The 14,359-nt window shown below is 42.9% G+C and overlaps 1 pseudogene across 1 annotated transcript in view; it reads right to left on the bottom strand.

Annotated features, from left to right (window-relative positions):
- LOC146776089 (uncharacterized) overlaps positions 1 to 14,359 on the bottom strand; it is a 50,018-nt pseudogene that overhangs the window by 23,091 nt on the left and 12,568 nt on the right. Inside the window, exons 2-4 of the transcript XR_014971948.1 lie at positions 12,963 to 13,076; positions 8,753 to 8,897; positions 3,225 to 3,373 (exon numbers count right to left, since the gene is read on the bottom strand). The product of XR_014971948.1 is annotated as an uncharacterized LOC146776089 (transcript). The remainder of the gene's footprint in view (positions 1 to 3,224; positions 3,374 to 8,752; positions 8,898 to 12,962; positions 13,077 to 14,359) is intronic.

Raw genomic sequence — 14,359 nt, 5'->3', positions numbered from 1 at the left:
GTCTCTCACTGAACTGAAAACTGCAATGGCCCTATCGCAGGTATCAGTCCATGGCAGAGACTGCAAACTTGAAATAACCAAACCAAGCCTGACCCCAGGGAATTAGGGAAATCTTTGGGAGACTACACCACCCTCCAATCTGAAAGCTGTTCAAGTGGCTGTTCAGGGTATTTTTTGCAACTATTATCTTATGTGTTCATCTTGCTCCATTCTGAGAAAATATCTGTGACAGAGCAAACGTCCACAGGTCCTGAAGAGAACATGGAGTCTCAAGCTCCTCAAAATTCCATGAAAGTGGCTGGCTTCTCTCAAGTGCAACTTCCTGTTCCTGGCAGTCTAATGAGTAACAGCTTACATCTGGTATGTGAACTAACATCAACAATCTCAGTGCACAGTAGCATCAAGGTCTACTAAGTAACCATATGCCAATAGCAATGAGCCCCTAAAGATGTACACACACAAAGCTTTATACCTTGGCAACCATAATTACTTGGCAAAACAATTACTCACCCCAAGGGCCCGTTACTCTCTGTAAAGCTCAGAATCCATGCTTCTGGAGCCAGCCTGACTCAAGAAAAAAAGAACTAGTCCTAAATCACTTTCAGGAAGAGCCCTGGAATTTGGAACTCAGTTTCCTCTGTCATGCACAAAACCCCTCTTTTGAACCTTTGAAAAAACAGAATTTGCCATAACCTAGTACTGGCAGGAAGGCTTGCTCGGCAGTCTGCCCGGCTTCGGTTTCACAGCACAGGAGACTCACTGAATGAAACTTCCGTTTAAGCATTTAAGCTATCTGGAATTAACCGCACCGGGACAGATGTCTTTTCACAAAAAGTAGGGGAACGGTTTTTCATAAGTTAAAAAAAGTATGGGCACTTTGTACCCCTCCGATCTCGCCCACTTCAACCTCTGGGTTTTAGACTGTGGACATGGGAGAACGTTGTTAAATGCATCACATATCGCAAACACTGAGGACACCAGCAAACTTTCATCCAACCATACGTCACATTTACCGTCAGAAAAGGGTACATTATGGCCTCAATCCGCAAAAAAGGGACATAGGCGAGAAATAAAATGAATTTATGATAGTAAGTTACACTTTCTGATTCACAGAATCAAAAATTGGATATGTTTGGGGCCATAAATTGCAATGGGGTGGAGTGTCCTCCAGCATGGCAGATTTTCCAGTCACAGATGTAGGTTTTGGGTGGAAAGGGTGCTAGAGGCACAAGGCAACAAATGTGTACAAACGTGTGTGTTTGTGCATTTTCACAAACATATCACAGGAATTTTTGCACCCTGAAAACACACATCAATTCACTCTTTGGAATGAAGTAGTAAGTGACCATCTCTGATGGAAAAGAGGTGACACAATGCTGGAATGAAAAATATGTAGTCTGAGAACCCACAAATTTTCGGATGTAGAAAATGGGAGGGTTGAATAGCAAGTGAAGCCAGTCAGGGTAGAGTCAAGAGAGAGCAGAGTCAGAAGGAAGAGAGCCACAGACCTGCCAGTGTGCAACAACCCACCGTGTGTGATGAGGACACCAGGACGGGGCGAGACCTTAAATCCACTACCTTAGAAGATCTGAAAGTGCTTCTGAGGGGGTGTGGCTTTTAAGGCAGGGAACGGGGCTTTGGGCACTGCCCGTGAGTTAGAGTGACCATCCTAAGATAACAATCTGAAGTTTCAAAGGCTGACACTGACGTCTTGGGAAGGTTGTAAAATCTCGATGGACATCAGCTCAGCCTTAAACACAATGTGAGTTGGAAACACTCCTTATAAGAGCATTCCAACTCGCATTGTCCTCACTAGGTGACCGAGTGAAAGGAGCCGAAATCATGTAAAAGTGACACACGGTGGCACTGTGTGAGTTGACAGGTCTGAAGTCAACATCAGCACACCAATGGCCAGCAATTATGTGCATTATTTTTTACTAAGTCTGCCTCCGAGAAAACTTGTGTGCAGAAAATTGATCTGGCTCTGTTGGCCTAAAAGAGACTTTGTGTAATATATGTTAAGAGATTTGCAACATGAAATTGTGTGGATGAATTATGTGCCTGCTGATAGCTATTATGTGTAACCCAATCATAATCCTGGTAAAATAGCTCGGAGGGTTATGTGTTAGCTACAAACAGCAGCCTGTAAGCCTCAAGGATAAACATTAACATAGGTTTTTCACCAATGTTTCATTCTTCTGAAGTTGATAACATGAGTGCAACTAAGTTAGGAAGAAGCAATTAACAATTAAGTTCCAAAAACACTTATTTGTATTGTCTGTTAAATAAACGATCATTTTAAATGTAATAAACCATATAACGCTATATGTTTAACATACAGAGTGAGTTTGAGAGAGTAAACTATTGTCTGTCTATTTCTTTGCAGATGTTTGAAGCTACCCTGTTGGCTGATTCTTTGTTTCTACTGACACGATAATTACTGACACGATAAAACTCATAAAAAGTACTTTCTAATTTCCTTTTAAAGGAGTTGTCATGGGGAAAAGACCCAGAAATTCCTTCTTCTGCTTGGAGGCAGCAGCATCGCTCCACATACACTCTGGGGCCTTTTTACAAACCCCTTGTGCCGCCAGTACATCACTTTTTCCCATATTAAAAGTGACTTTTAAATAAGCCCCAGTATGTGCGCATACACCACTGCATGTTCCCTAGGTAACAGGGAAGCAGATTCATCAGGGACCCTTATGCCTTTTAGTAGCTGCCAGAATTGAAGTCCACTCCAACAAGTAACACACACATATTTCACAGAGAACTTACAGAGAAGAAAATACTCTCCCTGCTATAGATTTCTTTAAAGCTACATTACCGAATTATTTGCTCTTCCAAATTTTCAGACTTGTGGGAAATAAGCATGAATTAATTCGGAAAAATTAGATTAATGCTTGGAAATCAACTGACATACATTTATACTAACAAGCCTAGGATTCTTCTTAATCCCCTGAAAGTCAGAAATCTACTCCAACTGTAGGGCTAACCATACAGTGGTAGATTATCAACTTTTTACATGGCCTAATATATTTAAATAAAACAACAGTTGATGGAGAAAGCAGCTTGTCACAGAGCCTTTGGGTTACTAAAAAATCCCTCAAAGCATTAGGAAACACAAGTGCAATTTCTGCCACAGGAAATGTTTCCTTAATTTGAAGAGTGTAATGATCAAATGAAAGCTGTATATTTTTATTAAATATATTGACTTCACATACCATAAAACAAACTCGAAGGATAAAATTGCTAATGCCACCGTAGTCGAAGTCGCGTTGGCCACATCTCCACTGTACGTTAACACAACGGAAAAGTTCAAAAGTGTGGCTATAGTTGTCCATGTAGCATAAACTGCAATTCCATTATGGACCTACAAAATAATTAAGATCTTAAAAGTATGAATAACATTACGAAAAAAAGGGTAATTTTTTCCTATGTATTCATTCTCGTTTGCATGAATCTCTGGAGATCCAATGCCTAGTTGAAATAACCTACTGCACCAGTCTAGGGAGCCCCTAATAAACGATGCACTGAGTCCTCTCCTTTTTAGGTCTCGCCTGACCCAGCGCATGCGCTGGTCTGGCGAGACTTATTGAGAGGGCTCCAAAAAGTGCTACCAGGCCAGCCTAGAGCTACAGTGTATGTGCGATTACTTTCACTTTCACGGCCGCACGGCCGCTTTGAAGTTTGATCCCGATCGCGATCACTTTCGCGGCTGCTTGGCATAGCCAATAGGTCTCGCTTTTGGGACCTTATAAGTATTTAGTTATGCAACTGTTGCATGGCTAAACACTTATAAGGTCCAAAATTCGAGACCTATTGGCTATGCCAATGCTTGTTTTTATTGAAACACAAAATGTCTTAGAACATTGGAATGTTGGGAGCTCCATTAAAAACAATGGAGTGCTCCGGGCTTATAATGGCTGGTATAAGCCCGGAGCACCAACATTCCAATGTGTCTTTGTTCACAGCTCTGGCTGTGAACAAAGACTTCATGGAGCCTGAGGGGATTTCAGTCCCCTCTCGCTGCCTGAAGGCTTTGTTTTGTTAGAACATTCTGCCCTCTAGTGGCAGAATGTTCTAATATCCTTATAGCCCTTCGTAGCAGGGCTATACCAGCTTTTAAAGTCCCTCTGCTTTGTTAAAGTCCCTCGCCTTCGGCTCTGGCCTTTAATGCTGCAGCGGGCCTTTAACAGCCGGAATAGCCCGCTACGGCGGGCTATAAGGCTATATTACAGTCATCTCATAATAAGCAACAAGGCAACACATTTAAGCACTTAGTGGAAGGAGCTCATGTGTAATTCATATTTTGAAGAAATGAGATTGCGCCATGAAAATACTTTAAGGTACAGAATTTATCCTTCAGTCCAGTATTCTTTTGGAACATCTAACTCTGAAAAGTGGTAGTGGAGTTTTCCCAAACAGAGAGGGATGACAATCCCTGAAACCAAACATAAGACACTTGATGAAGACTTATTGCTACTAAAGAGCTTTTACAAGCCATTTATCATGGAACGGTGTCAAACTGGAAAATGTGGAGAGGTCACTGAAGAAGAATATCGAATGATCCACATCGATTTTGTGATTTAAAACAAAGTAACGTACAGTAACAAATTCCTTACGTTCTTGTTCTATGTGGCCCTTTTCTACCATATGAGTGAGATTAGTTTGAGAGCACAGCACAGTGAGTAATCACATTCAAGTTTTGCATTTTATTAAGGCGTCCAACAGCTACACAGTATGATTCTTTGCTGAATGTATTGCTCCATGTGGGCTGATGTTTAATAAGTTTGGCAAGCTGCATTTGGGATTTGAATTCTGAGTTCAATTTTCCATCCAGTTCTCTCTTTTCTTAAACAGGATAAACTTTACTGTCTAAATTGGGATAAGGTAGACTCGAATGTTTACTGCATTTGCCCCACTGTGGGATGTCTCTTTTTAAAAAAGTACATAAAACCCTAACCGACATTCTTCATCATCGAGCTCTTCATGGCCAAGATCGCAACACTATTATGAGGTGGGCAGCCTTGGGAGCACTCTGCGAGGTGTTTTACTGTGTGTTGAGTGAAAAAAGCTATTGAAGAAGACTACTCTCAATTGCTGTGAGAAGAGTGAGTATTCAGCTCTCAAGAGGAAGGGGTCTAAAAGTACAAATGCATAGGGGATGGTAATTGGCTTGAATATTCTGTTCTGAACCTCCATGCTGCTGAATTATAAAGTTAACAAGGAAATATGGTGGAATTTTGTGATGCATCCCCGGCAGTCAATTTTGGATATTTAGACCACATTTACAATGACAACACAACATGGACAAATTCCACTGGTCTACAACCACTGTCTGTTACTATCTCCTATCCACCCGACCCCTCTGTTGTCTTGTTTCCCTATTAGCATGTCTGTGTCTCCCAAATAGTATTTCTTGTTGTCGTGTATTTTACTTTGGCACATGATGAATAGTGACCTATCCACCTGACCTCAGGTAGCATGCCTTATCACACTCTACAGGAGGCATCTTGTGGGTGAGCAAAACTTACAGTGTATTGGCACTCTCCTTATGCATGGTCAGCTAGTGTTTCTACATGTCAGGGTGCTGAATGTGTACACTGCGTGCATGTGTATCACTGATACCCAATACCAATATTTTCCCCTGAAAGTTTGTGAGGATTTTGCACTGAACCTAAATGCATTGAAGATCAGTTGTGGCAGACTTGCTCGATCAAGAGGAGATTCTGCATTGAGAAGAAGGGCAAATAGAGGAGTATACTTAAAACAACATAAAAGCTATCTGAGAAAATGTCAGAATTTAAATCAAAATGCTTACCATTTACTTTGCACACAGTAAAATCTCAGATTCACTCTGGAATTTGGCCCTGGGGATGCTGAACCTCAGAGTATCAATCTCATCTAAGAAAAAATCTACACCAGTTTCACCTTCTGCCTTAGAAGCAGGCCCTGAGTGGGAATGAGGGAGCTGTAAGTACAGGGGAGGAAGAAACTGAATATGCAGGGACTGATGTAGATTCCCTCAACCTACCAGCCAACTCTGGATTTTTCATTCAGGGAAACTGGTTGTCAACAGTGGTGGCTCCTCTGCTAAGGTAGAGGAACGTCACCCCACTGCTTCAGCTGCCAGCTGAATACAAAACATAAAATGATAATAACGCTCGTTATTATCATATCATTTTTTGTATTCAGCTTGAAGCTGAAGTCAGGACGGAGGTGGCAGCACCTAAAGTGCGCATGATGCTATGGCCGGCAGTCTTGGGCCGTCCAAAGCCACATGCGCACTCTGAAAGTTATCCACGCTGGCTGAGAACATGCACAGCCTGCCTGCCCTGGTGTAAGCGCTGAACCATGGCGCTCTGACCAATTACACCGCTGCTAAGGCAGCATTTTGATTGGTCAGGGGATTCTGGGAGGCTGTGCACTTCCTGCCGAGAGGAGGATAGAGAAAGAATAGGGGGCGGCCAGCGGTAAAGATGTAAGTGCTTTTTCTTATTATTCCTCTCCCTTTCCTCCTCCTGCCCCACATTTGACCCCTGGTCGGTAGCAGCCGCTACTGGTTGTCAACTTCTGTAGGCTCACCGCATTGGCTCCTATATAGACACCAATAGACACCAATTACCATTCATAGTCTGTCCAGCCCCCACACAATACGTGTACCTAACCATGCACAGACGATAGAGACTATACAGCTATTCGACAATGGGGACTATACAGCTTTTTAGGGGGAAAGCTTGTATGCCCTCTCCTTTCCAACTGTACAAGTGAAAAGGCCTGTGCCTGTGCAACTATAACCAGCTTACACCAGCCAACAGTAGTATTCACCCTCTACAGATAAAGCGCTAAGTGATAGTAACTTTTTGCCTACTCTTGTAGCTGCTTTGTGTTCTGCAAATTCTATTAGCGTTGAGTTCCTCAATGTTGTGCATTTGGTTTTAATTCTTCACACTCAAGTGCCCGTGGCGTGCATGTTTTCTGAGCATGCACAAAATAGACCAATCTACACATGTTTTAGAGACTTTACTCCATCACCACCCAAAAATGTACTTTACCTAGTTTTACCTATTTGCCCCGATGCACAATAGGGGCCCTAAAGGGTAACATTCAAGCCAAACCTATAGTACTAAAAACTGATAACTTACAGAAAGCATCATTGTTTCCTCTGCGAGGTGCCCAGGGAGTATCTTTAAATATTTCTAAACATTTTCTTCGTCACAATCCAGCATCCATGCCAGAAAATAAGCATGATACGATAGTTAGCTTTTGATGTTACCATAAAAATTTACACCAAATATGTGAAGTAGTTCAAGTGAGTCTACACATCCAGGCACAACCATGCTACATTAGCTTCAAGAGGCGCCTGAACACTGAATACAACTGAGAAATGATAGACAGGAAATAACTCCCTAAATCAGACCACTTTCTGACTTCCTGCCATCGTCCTTATCCAACTGTCGTTTAATTTGTGCCAGTCGTTGGGGACCAATAAGGATTTTTTATCATCTTTGACCCATAGCAAGAGAGAGAAAGGCAGAAACAGGAGAAAGGAGGAGGAAGAGAAACACAAGAAAACAGCGATTCACAGGGAAAGCAGAAAAAAATTAAAAAAACAATTATGGCAAAGTCAATAGGTCTAGCCTTCAGCAAACCAATTGGCAAAGCAGCATATGGCAAAAAGAGGAAAGAATAATAACAAAACAAAAGTCAACATAGGCATAAGTCATCACACTTGTGGGCATATGCATCATGATGCCAAGTCAACTAAGCATGCTGTGTTAAATGCCTGCATGCTTCACCACGCATTCACATATGGCATGGTTCAGCATCCATTTTGTTTGTACTCACCGTTCCAAGACAACGGACGCCAATCATGGAGCCGTAAATATAAAGAAAGTCAAATGTACACAAACATAAAAAAAGGAGTAGTCTGGCAACAAATTGAAGCAGCTGAGCCCTCCAAAATATTTTGTAAAAGCATTTCTTAAATGAGCACAATGAGTGAAACACAGAGGCGTGGGCAACAAGAGATGGAGGGGGGGGTGTTGCACGATCAAGGTAGGAGCCTGAGGTGAGAGGGAGAAATAAATGTAAAAAAAGAAGAAAAAAAAGAAAAGATATAGCAACTATACAGGAAGGCTGAGGAGGGAGTAACACGGGGTGGAGTGAGCATTTAGGTGGAAGCAGCTAATGAGGAAGAGAGGGCAAAATAAAATGTCTGCAATCCCATACAGTGATGAAAGACAGCAAAAAGTAGTTCCCTATATGTAAGCAGTGGAAGGATAAAAGCCATCCAATTAAAAGATTGGTAAAGAAACTGTGCTCCAGAGGAGGGGAAAACACAAGGAGGAGGAAAGCCATTGAATAGGAAGCAAGCAAATGAGACTGCCAAGAAAGAAAGTCTGTGCCAAGAAACAGGCTGGCACAAAAATGTACTAGTGCAGGACACAATATGCCTTTTTGACAACATCACCCCTAAAAGCTGCCTGTATGCAAGGCCCAAAAAGTGAGATAAAGAAACAAGAAGTGTAGAGTGGTGGAGGAAAGAAGCATGGGGTGGATTCAAGACTAAGCTTCCTTAGTAATGACAACCCTGCCATTCAGCAATGGGCCATAAGAAAAAATTGGGCACCTGCACATTTTATTTTGTTTGTTTGTTGTTTTTTATTTTATTCAACAGATATCTGTGAAGTAGCTAATGGTGTGGTACTGCACACAATCCTTATATTAACAATAAAGAGGAACTTACGAGAATCCGGATGAGCCAAAGGTCTATTTTTCTAGACTTCTGCAGCCATAAGCCATTAATTTACAGTGCGCGGTAAGAGATGATGAGGACACAGTAGTTTGTGAAGGCAATGAATGCCAGGAACACCAGTGCTGGAATGATATACCTGTAAAGGAAGAAGTGGAACAATAGGTGCATGGAGATAGTGTGGCATTTTCACTATATAGACAAATTAAAAGAATTAGTCTGGGGTTCAGTGTTTAAGAGCTGGGAAGTGCTGCTACTGTTCCATCAAAAGCACTACACTATGGGCAAGAAGTTCAGCTACTTGGTCATAAGAGCACCTCTGCTGAGAAGAGCTGGTACTGTCCCAATGAAAATTCAGCAGATCTGCTGATAAGTGCTAGCATTGTCAAATAAAGAGTGGCAGCCATGCAGATCGATACAGATGCCTCCTTCTCCCTAAAAGCCGCAGTATTGTGTCTTGGCCGTGAGGTGTATAAAATGTCTACATGCCACCAGATACAGATGTCTTTGGGTGTCAGAGGATGACAGGGAGTTGCAAGGTGAGCAGCAATTTTTTATAGCTTTCTGAAATCAATACCAGAAGGGGGGTGGCGATGGAGTGTCCCAACACCGAGATAGCCAGTCGGAAGAAAAGGATGCAATGCGATCTGTAATTTTCCTCTCACTACTATTAAGCAAAGGCTGGTAGGATTCTGCTTGCTTTTTCCACGACTTGAAAAAAGGGACGAGTTATAAACACATTTTTCATTGAGAATTTGGATAAACCTTTAAAAATCTAAAACCAAACCCCCAACTTGACTGGTGAAAACCCATGCGGCCCTAATGAATGCCTTCTGGGTATTTACTAGGATGATCCCATCCCTACCTCTAATTGCTGTTCGCTACATCAAAAAATAGAGATGGCCATATTCATATGAACAGTGATCTATCTACTAGGGATACATCCATGCTGCATGGGGGAAACCAATTGATGTATTATCCCAGCCAAACTATTACTCAAGGCTTTCAAAAACACCAGTGTTAATCAAAGGATATTAGGTAGTAAGAAGGACATTTCCTGTGGTGTTTATTTTTCTCCAGGAATATCACTATGTTTATTTACATTTTTGATAAAGGGACCTTTAACCCCTTCCCCGCTCATGACGGAACCGTTCCGTCATGAGCCACGGTTGCCGTGTGCTCATGACGGAACGGTTCTGTCATGACACGACCGTTGGCGGCCGCTCCGCCTACGCGGCGCTGTTTCCCCGCCTGTGCGGGGGGACAACGCAAATGGGCGGAGTCATGACGGAACCGTTCCGTCATGAGCACAGCTCAACCGTGGCTCATGACGGAGCGGCTCCGTCATGAGCACAGGCCCACCGCGCTGCCCCCCTGCCCCCCCCAGCGCTGCAGCGGAATGTCCGCAGCAGCGAAGGGGTTAATTGCTCAAAAACCCATTGATTTTATCAAGGAAAAATGGGCTAACATGCCATTAAAAATTCAGATGGAATTAATTTTGAACCAGTGGACTTACTTCCAAGCTGACCTTTTATTCCGATGATTTTCTCCCCCAATGTAAAAGGGTTGTTCAAATTTAAGTAGGGAGTTCTTCATAAAGACGCATTTTAGCCACAGCCAGAATGTCCTAGGATACTCAACAGAACAGTCTGAGTCTTCATTATAAAGTTCAGAATAAAATTCCCAAAAGACATCTAAAATTCCCACAAATTTGTTTTATCATCATACCAACGATATTATATACCCTAAAACTATATTTGTGATGTCCTTTTCGCTAATATTAAAGGCCAATGTCTCACCCACTGACTACGCTCGAACATTGAGTGCTTATGATACACCCTTTCAATAATGTCTCTGAGCTGCTTTTATGCAAGCAACATCTGACCACTTAATGTTTGTAAATCTCCTGTTCCTCATCCAGGCACAGGCGAGCGGATCAAAAACCCATACTCAAGCTCTAGATTTGAAAGTTGTATACACGTGTTTTCCTTTTGCCAGCGAGCTTCTTGACCACTATGACTAGTAACACTAAGCATGGCCCCCTGTATCACTACCTTAGCAGTATTCTAAAGGTGTTCAGCTGGGGAGCCTCCTATAAGCTTATCTGATCATTCTTTGTTTTATCAATAACATCAATAGATCAGCACATGCAAGCTCCCTCTGTACCGATGCAGAGAGGAACCGGTGGGCAGCCATCTTCCTTGAGTGTTTGAGCAAGCCTTAAAGATTTCTCAGAGACCTCATCACTTTTGGTAAGAAAGTCTGTATGTTCCCTGAAACAAATCCTTTATACTGCCTTTCACAGCGTCTAGGGGGGCAAGATCTACTCCCCTCTATTACTTGCCAAAGTGAAGCTCCACTCTTGTCACCTCCTCTCATGGCAGTCCAGGGCACTTTGTCTTATTTTCTGTTTTGCCTCTGTATCCCGGCCTCCTAGCATCTGCCACGGGTTCTGCTCTCACCATGAGCCAGCATCCAGCAGGCCACTGAGCTGCGTGCAAGGAGGAGCTTCAACCCCTGCTTCCTATGAGAAGCTGTGTGTATGGCTAAGCACTCAGTACTGCACAAAATCCAATTCTACACCCACAAGCAGGTAAACAATCAAGCCTCCATTGATGTTTTTCCGGGAAACAGTCTTTACCACGAAGGCTTTTCTACGCGTTACGTTTACAACGGTACACTTACCTCGTAAACGTATTGCTTCCACGACCGTCTTTACCACGCAAGCAAAGTCTTCACGGAACGAAAAATCATTCCGTAGTAACGCATGCGTGGTAAAGGCATGCGTTGCAACGGAATGCGTAGTAACAACATATATTCGTTTTTCCTTTTCACTCCCTCGGGGAACCACATGCATCGCTCAGCAGCTGCACGAATAATGTGCTATCAAAATCATGTAAGGCAATTTATGATGACAGATCGGCAGATGCCACCCCAGGCAGCATCATTTCCACCCATCCCTATCTTTCTTAATGCAAACCTCATTAAGTAAACTGTGTTTTCGAGAGGAGTCACCCATCCCTTTATACGAGCATTGCTGGGAACTCGAGTCCACGTACCAAGTCTCAGAGACTTGGGTTAAGAGTTGAAGTCAGAGTTACTTTTGTGACTGTCACTCTTATCTACTGCAAATACACCATAACCTGTTTCATTTCTGCTCTACGTTCAGCTTTGCTGTGTTATGGGGAAAACATATACACAATTTCACATGTATTTTGAGAAACTGCATACTTATGTTTTGTGGTGTAGGTTTGTATTTGAGGGTAGGTGAATGGCGATACAGGGCCTCTCCTCCACCATCCCAGAGTGAATACATTCACCTGCATGGCTTTGGTCACTCTGCTTACAATCTCAAAGTGATGTTCATCAAAAAGATCCGAGGAGTTACCACCTAAAAGTATCCCTTATAGGTGCCATCTAGAAACTTTCCATTCAATCTTTCCCTTCTGTGTCAGTTGATTCCCCCAGTCTCCCTCCCCTCTCCACCTATCCAGCTAACCACAAGCCTACACAATGTGTCAGTTGTCAATTCTTTTCAGTCCGAGTCCTTTCCAAATGTTTGTGTGCCTCAAGGCACCATTTCACCAAGCAAAAGAAAAAACCCCAAAAACTCCCTACACAATTCTCTGTTCTTCCCCTCAAGTCCTCCCTCTTATCCAGGACCATGGAGGTCCCACAACACCCTGCTGTTTTTACCTGCTCCTCCACAGGATGATACTCATCAGACTCAGATAAGCCTAGTCAACCTATCTAGCTTTTTTCTTGCTTTCTTTTTCCTGGTCTGGCAAGGTAGGCGTGGAGAGAGGGACTCTGCTGAGGGTCGGGTTTGCCGTTTCCTCCTCAATGTTGGCAGCGGGGTACTTGTTTCTGGCTGTCGCTGGTGTAGTGATATGATTCCTGGAGGCCCAAGTGTATGTCAAGCGGTGCTTAGTGGAAACTATACACACCTAAGGTGGTAGGTAATAGAGCACAGGGGTTCAGCAGAGTAACAAAGATGACGGTAAGTATTTGGCACATTGTATAGGATGGCAGTAATCGATAGGAGCAGTTCATCCTCACCAGAGCTCCACTGACCACCCTCAACGTCTGCATCCTCTTCTGCAAGACGTATCTCAGTTTCTCTGGTTGAGAACATTTTATAGCTTTTTTTGTTATGACTTTAAATGGTGAATACTCCTTTAGATATATCACAGTTTAAACTTATTCTCGATCCCACAGGAAAAGCCAGCCAATGTTGAGAGCGCTGTTGAGCATCCACACAAGGTAAAACCAGATTTGGAATAGATCTGGCTTTATATACATCCATCCATTTTCGTTTCTAAGGTCAAAACAAAAAGCAATGAATTAGCAACAATACATGTGTTAGAAAACTAGAACAAAGTATTTAATCTCATATAACCCTAGGTTATAGGCATCTCCATAAAGACAGCTCTCAGATATGCCAATGTTCAGGTTAAATGGAGAAAGTTCCCAAAAAGAGGTGCTGCAACAAAAATTGCCTATGGAAAAAGAACAGCTTTATAGAATTTCAATATTTTCAAATGGCTCAATCATTACTTTACGCCACTGGTCTCCGGTCCAGACAAGATGGTGGTTTTGGGAAGAGCTGCTTGAAAGCCAGCCAGCCTAGTTCAAACTGCAAATGAGAGGCAAGTGAAGGTATTGAGATATTGGTTACTTTCAGGATAGTAATGTCTTTTTGAGATGATAAAAAAGCAAATTTTAACTGTCCACCTGAGAAAAAATGAATGGGTGGCAAAGTGAGCTAAAAACAATGATGGATTCAACCCAGATCTGTGACTGGGAGTGTGTGAAAAGTTTTGGCGCTCCGCCCATCATCTCCTTGTGTTTGCTTTGTTCAGTTTAAGTTGGCAGGGAATGCCCTGACGTGGGTCCCTTGCTCACTTTGCCACTGGATTCAAGCTAGCCTAGCTGATGAGGGGTGTTACCCTTAAACCGGTCCCAGAATGCTTGTTTCCGCTCCAGGGAAGACCTGGCTTGGCAGTTTGGGTTGGACTGTTCCCATGAGGCACAGGGTCAAGACTGATTTGCATATAGCTGGGTCTGAACTAGGGTGGCGTAGTGAGCTAAAGAACGGTGATGGATTCAACCCAGATCTGTGACTGGGGTGAGTGTCAGAAAGGTTCCAGTGTGCCGTCCATCATCTCCTTGTGTTTGCTTTGTTCACACCTTCAATTAAGCCATTGATCAATAGCTACTGATTACTCTACTCCACGGGCTAACCCAATATTCCTCACCAAGAAAAGAGGAGTATGTTCTGGAGATGCAAGAGTGCCACCTTAGAGTAGAGTACCAACTTGCCATGGATAAGTGATAGAAATCGGAGTCTCTAGTTGGCAGTGGTATACACCTGTCCAAGTAGGGACCCTACCTTCTAGTCATGGTAAGGGGATTACACAGCTAAGATAACCCCAGCTCACCCCCTTGGTAGCTTGGCACGAGCAGTCAGGCTTATGTAAGAGGCAATGTGTAAAGTATTTATACATAACACACACAGTAACGCAGTGAAAACACTACAAAATGGACACCACACCTGTTTAGAAAAATAGCAAATATTTATTTAATCTAAACAAAACCAAA

This window comes from Triturus cristatus, chromosome 12, assembly GCF_964204655.1.
Source record: "Triturus cristatus chromosome 12, aTriCri1.1, whole genome shotgun sequence".
Lineage (NCBI taxonomy): Eukaryota > Metazoa > Chordata > Amphibia > Caudata > Salamandridae > Triturus > Triturus cristatus.
This window is presented reverse-complemented; position numbering and strand designations above follow the sequence as displayed.